The 16,947-nt window shown below is 37.8% G+C and overlaps 1 protein-coding gene across 2 annotated transcripts in view; it reads right to left on the reverse strand.

Moving 5' to 3' along the window:
* LOC117157569 (limbic system-associated membrane protein) overlaps positions 1-16,947 on the reverse strand; it is a 238,373-nt gene that overhangs the window by 111,077 nt on the left and 110,349 nt on the right. For both annotated transcript variants that reach the window (XM_033335694.2, XM_033335689.2), the window contains exon 2: positions 5,484-5,525. The gene's annotated coding sequence lies outside the window, so the exon portion shown is untranslated. The remainder of the gene's footprint in view (positions 1-5,483; positions 5,526-16,947) is intronic.

A 16,947-nucleotide genomic window follows, 5' to 3' on the forward strand; every position in this document is an offset into this window, starting at 1 on the left:
TTATCTTGCGAATTTGTTTTCACGGAATGGCTCTCGTGTTTGTTGATGTTTTACCGTATCCTCGTATCTTCCAGTCTGCCGTTTTTCTTATTTTCTTTTAGAGTGGACATCGACGAGTTTCTCGAGAAGGCATTACCGTGCCGCGAACGTGTATTCGCTTTTACAAGCTTTCTGTTAGAAAAGCGTGTTTCCTCGGAAGAAAGAATCGCCTTTTTTCGGCATTCATTCGGCCAAGCTAAAATTCTTCTACGCCATTTTAACCTCTAAAATACTTTTCATCTCTTCATTCACGATCAATCCGCGATCAATACTTGACAATTATTGTTCTATTATCCATCTTGTGCGAAAACTTAGCTTTATACCATACTTTAGATTCTCTGATACGATAGATTATTAAAAGAATAAAGGGCAAACGATACGATACATCATAAAGTTATCAACGATGTAAATTGAAAACATTTATTACGCCGAGGCTTATAAATGCCACTATTCTATCGCAGACTTTTATTGAGTCAACTACGTTTCATGGAACCTTTGTACGCATCTCTTTCTCTCTCTCTCTCTTTCTCTCTTGTTTACGCAATAATGTCCCCGCTGGAATATCGTACGTAAACTACTGTCCCACTCTCGAGGATGGTTTACAGGCAAGTAACCTATAAAAAAGCAAGATATATTTTACGAGCAGCGTGAATACTTTCAGCGGAAAAATAAAAACGCTCTGCCGTTGAAAAAGGATCGATATTACGGGATAAGAGTTAACGCCATTTATACAGTTTCTATATCCTTTCTCCTTGTCCCATAAAAAATATTTGCCAATCTTTGTGCTCCGTTACTCCTCTTCATCCGCCATTCCCCTCTCCTATGCATTTGGTTAAAAAATTTTGCATCCTCGACAACTTTTCCACTCTTTGCCGTTTTTTCGTTCCATTTATCCGGACAAAATTCATAAAAAAGAAGGAAAACGAGAGTAGATGGACTGGGTAGCTCGATAATCTTCCTTTTATCTAACCGGAGATTTTCTCAAAATGTTTTGCAGTTCGATCGCGAGACTTTTGCGAGACACCTTCGCCACCACAGCCTTCTTTCCTTTCATCTTAAATTCGATTTAGCGGACGACCCGACGACGATACGGCGTCTCGCTAGATGTTTCGCCGTTGTTTCCAATCTTCCCGTTCCCGCTTTCTGTTGCTCTTTATTGTCGCGAATCGCGGAACGTTAGCACATTTCGATATTTCGTGCTCGAGACCGTAAAAAAATCGACGCTGAATTGAATTTCGATCGGCCCGGCACGCCGCGCGCGCTTTTTTCCTCCAGCTCGATCGAGGATCATTTTTCCGGTTCTTTTGTCGGGATTTAGTCGACGAGGTCCGATTTTTGCTTCTGCCTGCAGCTTCCAAAATTTTTTCCATCGATACCCCCTCGCTCGTTCTTTTGTTCCAACCTCTTCTCTCACACCGTTTTCTTTTTTTCAACTGTTCGATCGAGGCAAGAAAGAAAGGAAAAAAAGAAAATTCTTCTCGTGGAATGGTGATTGCTGCTAGACCGGTGTACTCGCTCGAGCAAACTCCACCGGGGAATATCGCGCTTTTAACGCGATTTATCTTTCGAGGTTGAACACGTTTAACGAGTTTTAACTCCGCTTCGCGACTCGCTATTCTAAGCCATTTTTCCGGACGTAACTTTCGGTCGGTGGAAGCGGCGCAATGCGGCATTTCCTGTTTCAACGAAACCTATTGCGATTTGCAAAGATTAAATTTATTCAATGGAATCTATCGACGTGCTTTCGAGCTCGTTACCTGAACCGATATACCGTGCGTGAAATTTTTAGATATACGTACAGTGGACAAGATTATTGTTCGTTGATCGCGACTAAAATCGCTTTCGTTCGTCTTTCGAAGACGATCAAAATTAGAGATAAGGAACAATACGATGTAAGTTCTCCAAGAACAGTTTTCCTATTCTTCTTTCTCTAAAATTACGACTATAGGCATTTGATAATTTCGGTAAGCCCTGATGTTTTTAGACTAATGGTCAGAGATCTAAGAAGAGTGTTTTTAGAAATGCAAGAAAACCGATCGTTTAACTTTTAAGAAAGAAGAAATAGTATTCATACAATACAGCAATAAAGAAGTTGGCCTACTGAAACACGCTTTCCTCGACCTATCTACGTTTACGACACGGAATGTATGCAACAGGCAGTAAACGCGCTAAAAGTTAACTAAAATCAGCATGCTATCTTTTATTACGACGTCCTGTAAGTTTCAGAAGTTTCAGCAATATTCAATTTTTACACGACGTATTTGCAACGAGAAATACGGCGAAAAAGTCCACAGAACGATCATCGATACTGCCTTTGAATCAACTACAATGGTTGTTTTTACATGTGCAGACCGTAATTCGTATTCTTTAAACGAAGAAAAAGAGGTCTCTATCCTGCACGCGGAATCGCAACAACGGACGAACGAGATAACAGGGCAATTGCATTACCGAGCCGCAGATACGTGATCGTTTAATAAAACTCAGCCATTTACCATCTCCGTGTTGTACTTGCTAATTATCTTTTACCAGCGGTTTGGTCGCGTTCGCGGCGTCGAACGAATCGATTCGCGAAACTTGCAAGTTTTTCGATCGCTTGATCCAGCGAGCAAACTAATACGTTTTTGCCGTGACGGAATCACCCTGACTGGGAATAACGATAGAAGAGATACGCTGACTCTGCGGCGTGTCTTTCGGTTAGAGATGGATCTTAAGGAGGAAAATTGGAGGAAAGTTTGCCTATGCAAATGTGAATACAATTACCGTTGTTTCTTCTATCAATCGTTGAGATAATTCTCAAGAGTCTGGTTTGAAATGGATTAATTATTATTAAACGTAGCAGCAAGTTGGTTCGTATTGCGTAACAAATGTCGTTTAGGAAATAAAAGATACCGAAGAATGTAACTTGTTTAAAAATATAAAATTCTAATTAATCGTAAAGTAAGTTTGTTCGATGATTTCCTTGTTATTTCGAGATTAATATTGCAAAAAAAAAAAGAAAAATTATATATATAAACGAAAAGAATCGTAGAACGTTTTACGATATTAAAGTGGCTAGAAAAAGATCTCATCGAAGAGCGACGTTTATCGTGCCATAACTTACCGTGTATTTGTTAGAGTTTTTCTAACGTATAGTGTTATATAAAATGCATGGAATGAGATCTGGATCAACGGAACTGCTTTACAGGTCCTCTTACCTACCATAGCCTTTTGCTTCCAGTAGCACAGCTAGCACGATCAAAGCAGGTAACATCGAATAACTCTAAATAATTAGATAGATCGGCAAACACCTCTTCACCCATCCTAAGCTACTTGGTTAGAGGATAGATTCCGCGACTCTTAACCAAATCGTCTGTCAAGCTTGTTCAATTTCGTTCTCCATCTTCGGTCAAAGTACATCAGCAGCTTAAAACATTTTAAATATTTTAATATTCGACTTCGTACGACGCGGTGACTCCAAATCGTCGTGCTACGAAGTGTCGGCGATACGACCGTTTAGAATTTAGAGAATGCGTGAGGTTCTGGTAGCACGCGATCCGACGTCGCACTGCCAAAGAATAGAGACGCTGCACCGCGAAGCGAGGCAGACAGCCATGCCTTTTGGTACGTGGACGGTGACTCTGTAACTATGAGAGACGACGCTCGATCTTTGCCACTCAGTATCTTGACGAAAAATAAATCTCGAGTAAGAAAATGCAGAGTTCGAACGCCTGGGACGATCAAAAAGCGACCTTCGTTATCGAAGACCTCGAGGCCGCATAAATTTTAAGCCCTCCTTCGTATGGTGTGTTGTATGCCGGGCCCTGACGTTCTGCGATTAGGACGCCTGGTATTTTCCGCTATTCTTTGTACAATCGTCGATCTGAACGAAAGTCCAAGTAAAACCACGCGAGTTCGACATTTCTACAGATATTACTCGGCTTTAGTATTTTCTTATGCCGACAGTGTGATTATTTTCCTAACATATCACTAACGCAAAAACTTCGATGTATCAAACAGTCCTTTGGAACGAATCTCGAAGATAAAAAGTTTCATCGAAAGACGAAACGTATACTTTGTGATCTTGATACATTCGTCAAATGGCAAACGATATGCTTCGTCCGTGAAGCAGTGGTATAATTCTAAAGTTACAGTTGTACAGTTATTCTGCATATTTTTTCAAAGGTGACGACAGTTGTCATCTTTGGCGCGTTACTCTGTAAAGTTGAATTTCTGTCGTTATACTTCTGCAACTTCGAAGACGTTTCGTACAACAACGTTTTGCAGGGGCCTTTATAACTAGTTACCAAAGTTGCTTTAAATCGGAGAACGCGATGCCCGGTACCAGTAACCGATAGTCAGCGAACTTATATAGATCTGCTGACATTGTCTTGCTTCTTTTAACAAATAATAATCGCCCTAACATTTACTTTCCTCTTTTTGTGTATGCGCGTGCCCTTTACTCGATTTAAATGTTAATTGGCCCGAGAGTTTGTTAATTCGTTTTCCCTTTTCGTTATAACGAAACGTTATTAAAAATAATAAACACGAGGGAAACAATCGAGTTGAATATATTTCCCACTCTCCTTTCCCTGTAATTCCTCGTTTTGTCGTATCTTGCGATCCCAATCAGTTCGTTACAACGATTCAAATGTACTGATAAGCGTTTAATAAAACGTATTTTCGCTTATGCTAGCATATCGGACAGATTCGACTATCTAAGCTGATATGTACAGAGTTGCACAGCTGATGTAACGAACGTGAAATTTAAAGATGGCGGAATCGATCCGCGAAGAAAAACTAAGAGCCAAATTATAATAAATTACATACGCAACTGCGAGAAGGACGATGTCTTGTTACCATCCGCGTGTAGAAACAGTCGCTCGTTTATCTTCCACGACAAATTAAGTCTAATTACTAGGATATGATCGCGCGTAATTACGTTATGTTTCGTCGTTGCTTAATTAACGTAAGTTGGTTCGTGGGATTCGCGATATTCCTAACGTCCGCGCCAGTCGAGAAACATTTATTCTCGAGTAAATTAAAGTTATCCGTAAATCGCGTCGAGTAACGAACGCTCTTGTGAAACGGAAAGCGGAAAGTTGACGTACGAAGGAAATTTCGAGAAGAGGCAGGGGACAAAATTGGAAGAAAACGATATCTACTTCCCGCGTAAACAGCTCTTTGCACGACCACGTACCAACTTTCAAGATTTTACCAAGTTTCGTCTACACGTAATAAACGCAAACAGGAAGTAAATTAATTAGCAGTCAAATATTTTCGTCGGTTAAGATGCACCTTAAGATGAAGTAGAGAAAGTAACTTTAACGATATTATTTGTGTCGTATACGATGGATTCCGTATGTATCGAGACTTAACGAATAACAATTACTTGTGCTGATTTTAAACTTTGTTAACGATATTGCATATTATCGTACATATAAACGTATTCAGGATGTAAAACTTACCACGAACACGAGATGGAACGTTGGTCCGACGTTAGAGACAGCCTAGAACAAAAAGAGTTTCTTTTATACAATATTTGAAGAACAGAGGATCGTAAACTTTTATAAAAATTGTAAACTTGTGTAAAATAATCGCTATTTCTACGGTCCACCGCGCTTATTCGCACAATAATTCCCATAAGCGCTGATTACGAGATATCGAGATTATTTGACAGTTTCGGTGATCTACACATTCGGCTAAGCATTAAATTAATAGCTTCTTGCTATTTATTTCAAATTTACCAACGTTACTACTATTTGAAACACTCGCGATACCTCAAACGTCGTTGCTATTTACGTTTATGTTATTTAAGCAACGAAACTAAACGTTTCTAGGCTTTCTCTGTCATTTGTTAACAAGTTTTTTAGAAATGTCTAGCCACGGTAGCGTGTAGAGCGTTAAGAGTATAAATTCGTGGCTGGCGAAAGAAGGGTAAAGGATGAAGATGGCGGAGAACGGGAAGAGAGGTGCGAATTTACGAGACAGGTACGCGGATGGTTCCACATGCTCTGCTTTCATCTGGAGCAACAACAATTCCGGGGATCCGGTATGCTGGACCTCTCGTCACTTCCAGACAAACAGTTTCGGTAGTTTCGCAGCTCGTTCACGCGGTATGCGTGCTAGCTAGCGTTCTTGCACACCGGAACGCACCAGATAACGCTGACCTGAAAAACTATGCAGCCCGCCATAGATCGTCATTATCTCGAGGAACAGCCGGGGAAAGGGACCAGGGAGAACAGGATGCATTTGTCCCGTTCTTTCCGGAGGACGCGAGAACCGTGTATCTGTTTCGGTGGAAGAACGTTGCTTGAATATGCGGGATGAACCTGTACATATGCACACGCGTACCAAATACGTCAGAAGGTTCTGCGAGCAGAGTGCATAGGCGCCGGATCCGATCCATTTATCTTAGATATTCCGGTTTTAGACTATCTTCAAGGCGAGTTTTATGGCAACGAAGAGAAAGGACGATATCGGTTTCAATGGGATCTAAGTAATCGAGATACGCCGCTTACCGGCATAAAATCAATAATTCCGCGACATTTTTTCTCGCAACGTTAAATCGTAAAAGATATTGTATTTAAAGCTAGCAGTCGTATATCGAAGGACCACGGAAACGATGAAGCTTTCGACGGGATACATACATATATGCACGATCGAGTTATTCTTTCTTTGAATTATAGTTCGAATAATACATCGTATTTGCCATGCATACGGGTACGAGAATTCTCACATATTTTATACGTATTTTCTAACTGATCAAAAATAACAACCTACTATACGCGAACCGTTCAAGTGGATTTTGTTATCAAGAAAAATAAATGAAACGATACCGAGCAATGAACTTCGAACGGATTAACAAGTACCAATAGCGTTCTCGTAGCATTCTAGTAGCCGCAAATTTATCGAATAAAATTCGTTGTTTTCACCTTAATCGAACGATTTTCAATTTAATCAAACGAATGTAAATGTAATAAATGCGATACAAAAAATTATCTGTATTTTTGCAACCACCGTGCAATAATTTTGTACCTTCTATTTGCACCCCATGCATTTTAACTCTTTGTGCATATAGATTCGATATTTATTTTCTAGAAAGCAAGAACATATAGAAACATTTGCATCGCATGCATAAAGACGCGTATAAAATCGCAAAGTACTACAAAGCGCGATGGGGGATGATGTAAATTATCGGAGGGCGAATCTTCGAAAATCGACGTGATAGAAAATACCGCGCGACCGGTTAAAAACCGAGACACAGGGAAACCAGAGATAAAAGAAGACGGTGATGAGAAGACGAGAAGGAATCGTTCGATTCTTTCAAAGTCGTTTAGCAAATACACTTTCGAGCTTTACTTTGCCCTCGTTCGAAGAGCTGCCTCTCGCCGGATTGCGAGACGAGGCCAGAGGAAAGAGATCGAAACGGGCTCGCCACTTTGCTCAACGAATTTTCTACCGTACGGCGAGTAGTCGTTTCTCATTGTCCGTGCACGCAACTTCGATCCACGCTAGATTTTGCACGCTTACGACCATTGCTGGAAAACGTCTCTCGAGCAATACCATCTAAAGAACCGGAGGAAAAGTATTTCCTCCAATTCGTAGTTGTTCGCGTTTTAGTTTGCCGGGTTGCTCTTTAGGAGATAAACCCAAGTGTATTCGGGAGACTAGCGTAAAGAAGTGAAATTATTGTTCGACGGTTGGATTGTGTTGGATCGCGAATGACCTGTAAATTTTTAAAGCACCTGATCGTTATCGTGTGAATCTTGAAATTTCAATTATCACAGATGATAGAAGTAGATTTTCGTAGAAGTAGAACGTTGAAACGGATAATCATTCTATTCTGTTTCCTAATTTTTTAATTGCTTCAACGATCTTGCTTTGCTCTGTAGATTAAAACTACGTTCTTGAAATTAACACTACCCTTTTATTATAAAGGGTTTGTTCCGAAAAACAGTCGAAATACAAAGAAATTCAATTTAGCGTCGTTCCATGTTTCCGGACACCGGTAATAAAATGTACAATTATCTTATAAAAATTTGTTCCTCTGTAGAACATCGTTTTAAATCTGCTTTAACGTTTGCATTTTTAATTACAACTCTGAAATTATTTTAAAAACTTTTATATTTCATAAAAACTGAATAAGAAAAGACTAAACTTTCGTCCCAAAATTTTGTCGCTCCGTTGAACTGCTCTTTACGATTACGCTCTCCCTAATCCTCATTTTTCCACAATTACGCACTTCTTCCTCGTTATTTCCATATCTCGTATTTCCCATTTAAATGATAAACAGCCTTAGCTACCGAAAACAGCGGTTTTAAACGAACGCGCATAAATAACGCAATGGTTTCTGCGATTCCGGCGAGCGAGAATACGAGAAGAGAGGGAAAAACCACGAATCGCTATGTACGTGTACGAGACATCAGAGCAACTCCAAACACGCGGTTTCGTTCGCTTGTACTTTCGTAAATGTGCCTGCCAGAATTTCTGTCGCGTTTCTTCGAATCCATGCACAGTGCAGAGATTGTTGTTGCGGCGTTTCACGTCAAGGATGCTCGCAGTTCGGAGCTTAGATGGAAGGAAACAGAAAGTCACGAAAAGCTTTGTTTGCTTTTATCTGAACTTTGCGAAACGAGAAAATCAATTGCAAGTTGCAAATAGCAAAAGTATCTAAAGTCGCGGAGAAAAATAAATCGGCATTATATATCCGTATAGTGCGTAGTTTATTTATTAAATAATTGAAATTAACATCTACATTTTTGTTGAAATAAACCGTATTTGAAGAATTTCATTGATATCCATTTCCACTGGCTGATCTATCACTTATTTTTCCTTCCAACTGTGAATTTCAACACAATCTGTTTCAACAATAGAGAATTCTAGAAATTGCAGTTATGTTTCAAATTCTTGATAGTTTAGGGTATTGAAACATAAAATGTTTCGATAAATATATCGTAAAGTGTTGCGCCGAAAGAAAACAGATTAATAATTCTTCGTGGTAATATTGCTGAATTAATTATTGAGATAGAGTGATTGGATCCGTTAAAGTATAATTTTTATATTTAGCCACCCGTGCACGTTGCGATTCATGTTAGGATATAAACGGATGCTCGTTTAGGTACAACTACGGCTTCATTTATCATTCTCTTTTCTCGTTCACTTACATTCATTCGATTAACTATAGCTCCCTGCAGTAAAGGAAAACGATTATAACTTGAGGAAGGAAGGTCTCTTTACGCGTAACTGCCTCTATTCGCTACTCATCCATTTTTTAGTTATATCTGTCGTAATAAGATCGTAATTTATGTCGAACTTAATGAAACTTGGATAAATTGAAAAAAAACTAATAAAAAAAATATATGCCATAAATAAAAGCAATCAGGACCGAATAAACACGATAATCAAAATTTATACGACTAATTTTTAAACCAAAGTGTAATTCAATGAATGTTCTTCGTTTGCACAAAAAAATGCAGAAATAATATTTGTATTTCTTTTTCCCCGATATTGTTATTTTCGAGATAAATTATATCGTAACCTGTGATAAATGACCGATAAATATATTATGCTTCCATGATCCTTTTCGCAATATTTGTTACAATATAGAGAACTCGATTCACGACTACGGCTGAATCTTATTCAACTAGAAAGAATTCTATGTATGAAGCTAGTATCAAACCGCGTGTCTTAATGTTTTCATTAAGAACAAGTTCTGCCATCTCTCTGTGATAGAGCGCTCAAGCTAAATGCAATTGGCCAGTCGAGGTCAGTAGTAGCTGAGACTTTCGTGAATATCTAACACAGGATATAGATTGTTAACCATGGCTCTCACGATAATCTCATAGAGCAAAATAAAATTTCGTCAGCTCTCTGGCTTCCGTGGCAATAATATCGATTGCCGAGAGTAAGTTATTACCACGGAATTAAGACAGAACTAAAAGGGTACAAAAGGTATAAAGGACAACAAAATTCGATCGTCTTAGGAGCGAGCAAAATATTTTTCTTTCACATCCAGAGTCGTATATTACAGGAGAGGAAAAAATTTAGGTTTCGAATATTTAAACTACACTGTACTATCGTTCGAGATTTCTCAGATTAAACAAAAGATTTGTCTACTGAATTTATCTTGGCATACAGAAATAAATTCAATGTTTGAACTACATCGAGTTTGCTGCAACAGCACAAAATAAACATTTACCCAATCCAGGTTATTAGTAACCTACAGCGATATCATTCCTCAAGCTTACCAACCACAAAATTATTTCCTGCTCCGGGAAAAGAACACCGGTATAAAAGATAAGTAGCGAATTTTTATCTTTCTCAACGAGCGAACCGCTTGGAAAAAAGCAATTAACCTCTCATCCTATTTCCTCTTGATATCTTCGTCAACGCTCTAAATTATGGTCGACCATTCCTCAAAACAGCCTTCTCATTGATCTGCTTCTTTACCCGTGCTATTTAAAATCGACCCACGTCGATAGTTAAAAATGGCAGATCTCGAATATTTGTCTCACGTTCCCCGAGAAATTCTTCGCGTTTCCTACGTTTTGACACGATCGCTCTTCGCCAAAGTCCCCATACTCATATTTATATCGATTCACCGGCACGAAATAGCATAGAGCCTGAGTAATCTTTCACGTTAAAGTTGAGTTCGTTTAAAGCTTAGATTACGGACGAGCTGAGATCGTTTAAATATCGAATATACGTCAAACTGAATTTTGAAATATATTTCTGAAATCTAGTCCAATGAAAAATCCACTTGATCAAATTCGTTACATTCGTTTCCACAAAATTCTTACAAAGCTTCGCGTTATTCAAACTCTATGGATTTAAGTTTTCCAGGGTGAATTTAAAAGTATGGATCTTGTTATCTCAATGGTCGATCACGCTATTATTATATATCACGCTGGTTCCGATCGATCATCTCATTCAGAGATACCACCATGGCTACTAAGCCCACGGAAAATGCAAGGAAGATCCCCATGATTGCAGGCTTAAGTTACAATCGCAAGTAGTATTACGTTCTAGGCTTCGTCGTTTCGTTGCCTTGACCGCTAATGGAATTGATTTTCCCATTTCCACCTAAAAATTAGTGCCAGCGAAACGATTGCATTAAATCCACGCGTATCAAAGTGTTTCTATGCTTTTAAAAACTCTACTTCTCTAAACTAATAAAATATTATCTTGTTTTGTACTTACAATTAATTGAGATCTATTTTTCTGCAGAAATGTACGAAAGCTGTTACAAAGTTCTACCAATCTTGATACGTTGTTTCGTTATGATTCTTGTGATAGAATTATCTAGTTCTATGGAGAGAAGAATTTCAATGGAATTTCAAAGTAAATCGAAGAGTAGGATGATATTTCCGGGATTCCTAGAGTTCCCTTTGTCAGCATTTTCCACGCGTCTTGCGTGTAATTAAATTATTTGAACGTGCCTGTGATATTGACCGAGCTGCGCGAAGTTGGTACCCTCAAATGCGAACTTTTATTAAAACCAACTTGCATTCGGTTGTCCACGATTTGACCACATTTGTCCGATCAAAATTTTCGTTTATCCACTCTTCAAAGAAGGAAGGTACCAGAGCTTTTTAAATTTTCATTTGGTGGTAACTTTTTTTCGAATGGTGAGGAAACGAAAATTTTGATCGGACAAATGTGGTCAAATCGTGGACGACCGAACGCAGTTTGGTTTTTGTAAAAATTCGCAAGTGGGGGGCGACGGGGTCAGCTTCATCCAGCTCGTGCACCGCGCATCGAAAACGCTGACAAACGCGGCAAATTATCGATCGATCATGACAGTGGCTGGACGAGAATCAAGCACGCGGGAACCCGGTCGTTTGATGCGGAAATATGCCAATATTAAACATCGCCACAATTATCGTATATCTAGTGGGGTATTTTTAATTCGTTTTGAAGCAGTGCGCGGGCGAAGGCAAAGCCTTATCGCAACAATTGCCGATACACGTCCGCCATTTCTGTCAAGTTCATGATTTAACGAGTAACCGTGCTATAGATTTCTATCGAAACGACGATTCTTTAAATCATATTTAAACTCCATAATTTTCCAACAGTTCCGATGCTTCGATTACTTCGATAAATCATATTCTTCCTACATCGATATTGTGTTAACCGTGTCTATAGTGCCTGTTTTGTTCGTTAATAACGATCGGTTTAACATACAAAGCGATGAACAAACATTGTTTATTATGTTTGCCGTGTTTTAACAAATATTGATCTTTATGGATAGACGAACATTTGCGGACCATCGACCACGCATTCATTCACCATTAAACTCGTTAATAATTATGCAAACTCATTATCTCTAATGATCAATGCTTATCCAATATGTTACAGCCTGATGGCTTTAATACAGGATAATAACTTGATGATCTTAAATACTATAGGAGTTGTTTATGACGTGGCAGAACTGTTCGAAAATAACTTGGATATTATTAAGTGAAGCTATACGATAATACGTATTAAATTTCCACTTGATAAAAAAATTAGAAAATTTGAATTATGGGAATTAGAATACTATTTTATTATTTTCTATTCCGCGTTAAATATCTTTGAGTTACATACCGAAGATATTCTGTAGCGCAATCAGCACTTTGTTTATCACAAGCTACCGGCAACTAAATTACAATATCCTGCGTAATAGAATTTCCGACATTCCAACGAAAGCAAACGTAATATTCGCGCACATATCACTACGATTATTCTACCGACGCGGCTCATTTCGTTGAATCCGTTGTGAAATCACCACGTTCAGTCGCTTTTAAACCAACATAAAGAATCAAGTTACAAAGAAGAAAGTTACAAAGAAAACAACACGATTTTATTTAATCTGCGAGTTTCAATTTCCTTTACCTAGCAAATAAAAATCTTACTTTCCAAAACTATAATACTGCTATGAAACATGCTTGAGACGCGTCATTTATCATATCATTCTAATAAGGTTACCGGCTAACTAACAAGTGTAGCCAACCTAATATATGTACATGTGTCTCAAGCTTGGATTGCCAACTTAACACGATCATGATGCAGAATGTCGAAGTTCGATTGGCAGAATCGATCGAAAGAAACAATCGATCTTTATCGAACTCTAGAATATCGGTTTAATAACGAAAACGATTGAAAACATATTCGTAACATTGTGTATGGTGATAAGTGGACGTGCTGGAACGATCAGCATAATTAAGTAAGTAATTAATCGTTGAAATATAATTCATAATAATACGTGATACATAAAGATACGACGACTAGGTTGCGGATTTTTATGTTAATTATCGGTAAAGTACGAAAAAATTAAGTGATAATATCGTATATATATTCGTGATAATATTTGATGGATAGAATCTCCGCTTAGATTCCTTTTTCTAATCGTTTCCATAAAAGTATCAGTTTGCGTGGATATCCATAGTTTAATAATTACTAAAGAAGTACAGATACTCTAGCATATTTCGCTTACTTTTCAAAATGCATGTGATTGACTTGAACTATGTAAAAAATGGGTACGTAACTTGCATAATAAGAGAAATTAAATTTAAAAAATTTTGCAAAATCAAAATGGCGCATTGGGAGTGCAGTGTTCTATCGAAAGTGTAATACTTAAAAAAGGACCTGATCTTAGATTAAAACCATCTATAACACACGGAGCGACGCGGCGGTGGTACTTTTAACTCGGTTTCGTCGAACTTTCCGCAAAGATTTTATTTACGGAATTAAACAGCCGTATCGTTACTTGTATGGAAGTTGCGCGTATCGCGAGAGATTCGGAAACAGGAACAAAATTTCATTCCGGCTCAACTAATTCGGCCATGTAAATACAATATTGGCTGGTCGCCTCGATCCGCAGGGATTCCATCGAACCGCTACGCCAATCGACCTATTTTCTGTTTCCTGTCTTCGGCCGATCCTTTTCGCCGATAATGTTGCATCGCTATCGAAGCTACGTATCGGTTTACTTCAATGTTCGTGGAAAATGACAGGTTTCCCTTTTTACATTGTCTGCCAGTTAATTAGTTCCTACTTGCTTGTTACGAAAAGAATAAATTGACGATTTTTAAAATTAAGGCAGGTAATTGGCAATGGAGTTATCGATGTTCTATATCGATATTGTATATTTTACAGGCCATACAACGGACGAGAGTGAAATACGGTTCTTCTGTATTCAGTATTCACAGGCAGAGTATGTTTCGAAGCAAAGTTGATTGTTATTGATTACAGAAATCACATGGTCGAAGTAGCCTGTTATTTACCATATAGAAACTGATTTATTTATTTATCGAAATATAAACGATCGATACAATACGCGCTTTGAATACTGACAAATTATTTATTACATTTTCGCAGTTTTTTAGCAGTCAGTTTAGTAAAATAACTTGTTTGAGTCAAGACTTTTGTGTCCGTTGTATCTATCTATTTTAATTTTCTTCTACGGTTATTACATTCGTGAAAGCCTCGCCCGCCCATTTAAGCTCTCTAAAAATTGTTCTCTTCGTTGTATAGTACAGCTTTGCTACAAGCTACATCGTATATACCGTATATTACATTTAAAACATATCACTTTACAGCAGTTACGTAACTATGAATTTTGCGAATTGCAAAAATTCAGTATTTCGAAGTCGAAGTGCAATTTCACCAACTCGCAATCTGTTTTCTCTATCGTTAGAGGAGTTTTAGCAACTTCGATTCGCTTATAATTTCGATTGTTCTTTAATTATCTATAATAATGTTCAAATAATTCGATTGTATCATTAAACGCGCAATTATTGACATGAAAAATAGAAGAGTGTGATTTATATCGTATATCGTTGGTTTGCTAAAAGAGTGACATAACTAACAAAAGTAAAAATATTTTCATTCAAATAAGGAACTTTCAAATAGAGAATTATTAATTACTTAATCATTTAACAATGATATTTAAAACACCGATAAACAAAGTACATTGTGCATAGATACTTATGTACGTAAGCATATTAATAATTATATTTTATCATGTTACCATCATGATGAATCTCCATGGCATGGAAGATGAGAATGCACTAGTAGAACAACGAGAAATGATATTTCTTTTTCAAGATTCACGAATTTCGCGACATTTAATACAACACGTAATTAAGCAACGAGAGACATCTTATAACATGAGAAACGTCGCGATAATACGTAAGACACGAGCCGTATCGTAAAACTAATGTTGAGCGCGCGATACCGCGGCAGTGACTGAGAATGTAACGACCTTTCCTTGACGTTTCATAGCGTCTTTGTTTATAGCCCCCGTTTTTGTATCGCGTTGAACCCCTGCTCGTTCAAGCCGTGGTGGAGAGCCGAGCCAAGTCGTGATAAATATTTATACATTTTATGACAAGCTTCTACTTCAGAATATATCATTCACGAACATGTTTATTACCAATTATTGTATATACCATATATATGTATATACCAATTATTTCGACCAACTTTTAGTATTCTAAGATATTACCACATATTTAAAAAATTACTATAGAAATATCTTTACTTTATTTACGTTCTTAATCTAAATTTATACATACGATCTTTCGACAATTTTTAAAATTACATTGCACAATATATACCTAATACGCTATTATCATGTATCATAAAAATAATACAATTGTAAGGATCGTATTAGAAAAAGAAATCGGAAGAAGAAGACAGATGAAGGTAGAAATATTTTGCTGGATGAAAATTATAGGTGAAAAAGGCGTACATTTTCTCTATTTGTGTATGTATTTATGTATGTACGATATTTTCCTTTTCAACTTCAAGATTGAACACTATATAGCGTGCACGTTAGCGGTCAATTAGGAAAATGTGCCGAGTTCCTAAGGATTTTGTAGCAATTGTGGCATTAGTGTGATCCAACTGGTGCGGGGCAACGCCGCATTTATCAGATTTTCCCTGCAAATGGACCAATTACACTTGTTGTCACGATCGGAATTTGATTCGGATAAACTCGCGCGGTACGCGCACCTGTTTCAATTTGATAGTTAACCCCGTTCGTCGGCGCAACTAATTTAAGCATGTAAATAGGATATTGGTCTGCGTATCGAACCCACAGGGATGCGATAAACTTACCGAACAACACGATCCATTCCTAACCTCTGACTTCCTTCGTTGAATCTTCAATTACGTGGATTATTCTAGTTGAGCGGTCTCGGTGAAACTGGCGTTAAGGCGAGACCATCGAGCATCCTCGATATTGTGTTCGAGTTTATGCCTGAACTTAATATTAGTCATAGGAAGTATAGAATGTGAAAAGCTGAGCTACGTAGCAGATCATGATGAAGTTTTGTGCACGATGAATTGACCACGATGAAGTGCAAAAAATTAGAAATTTAAACTGGATAGTGTGAGTAGTATGAATAGAAGTAAAAGAATAGTACGCGATAACAGAGAATAAAGCTTGACGAAGCACAGGTAGAGGAAGATGGAAGGCGATAATCCTAGATAAAACAGAATAATGATAGGATAGAAGTCGAGATTAAGCAAAGTGTCAAGAGATGAGACGACTCGCGAAACGAATTGTCTTGATTGCAAATGTAAAACTTGCAGACGCTTTGAATGAGCAGCGATCTTTTTAAAATGAAAAGAAAGTAGATGATATATAGTTTGATGTATTAATATTTCAACTCTTTGCACTCTGCACATTTTTTGAGAAATTTCCAAATTCTATAGGACATATCCTATAAATCTTGCATTCGATGCAGTATCTTTATTTATAAAAATCAATCAAAATTTTCGTATAATCATAGAACAGATAATCCCATTTCACGATTAGTTTTTCCACGGGAACGAGAAAAGGCGAAGAGAAAAATTCTAGTGTGAGGCAACTTGGGAAAGAAAATAGAGAACAGTGGAAAGAGAAAGTAGAGCCGGCTGAGTCGAACACTTCTTCCCGCTTGG

This window comes from Bombus vancouverensis, chromosome 4, assembly GCF_051014615.1.
Source record: "Bombus vancouverensis nearcticus chromosome 4, iyBomVanc1_principal, whole genome shotgun sequence".
Taxonomy (NCBI): Eukaryota; Metazoa; Arthropoda; class Insecta; order Hymenoptera; family Apidae; genus Bombus; species Bombus vancouverensis.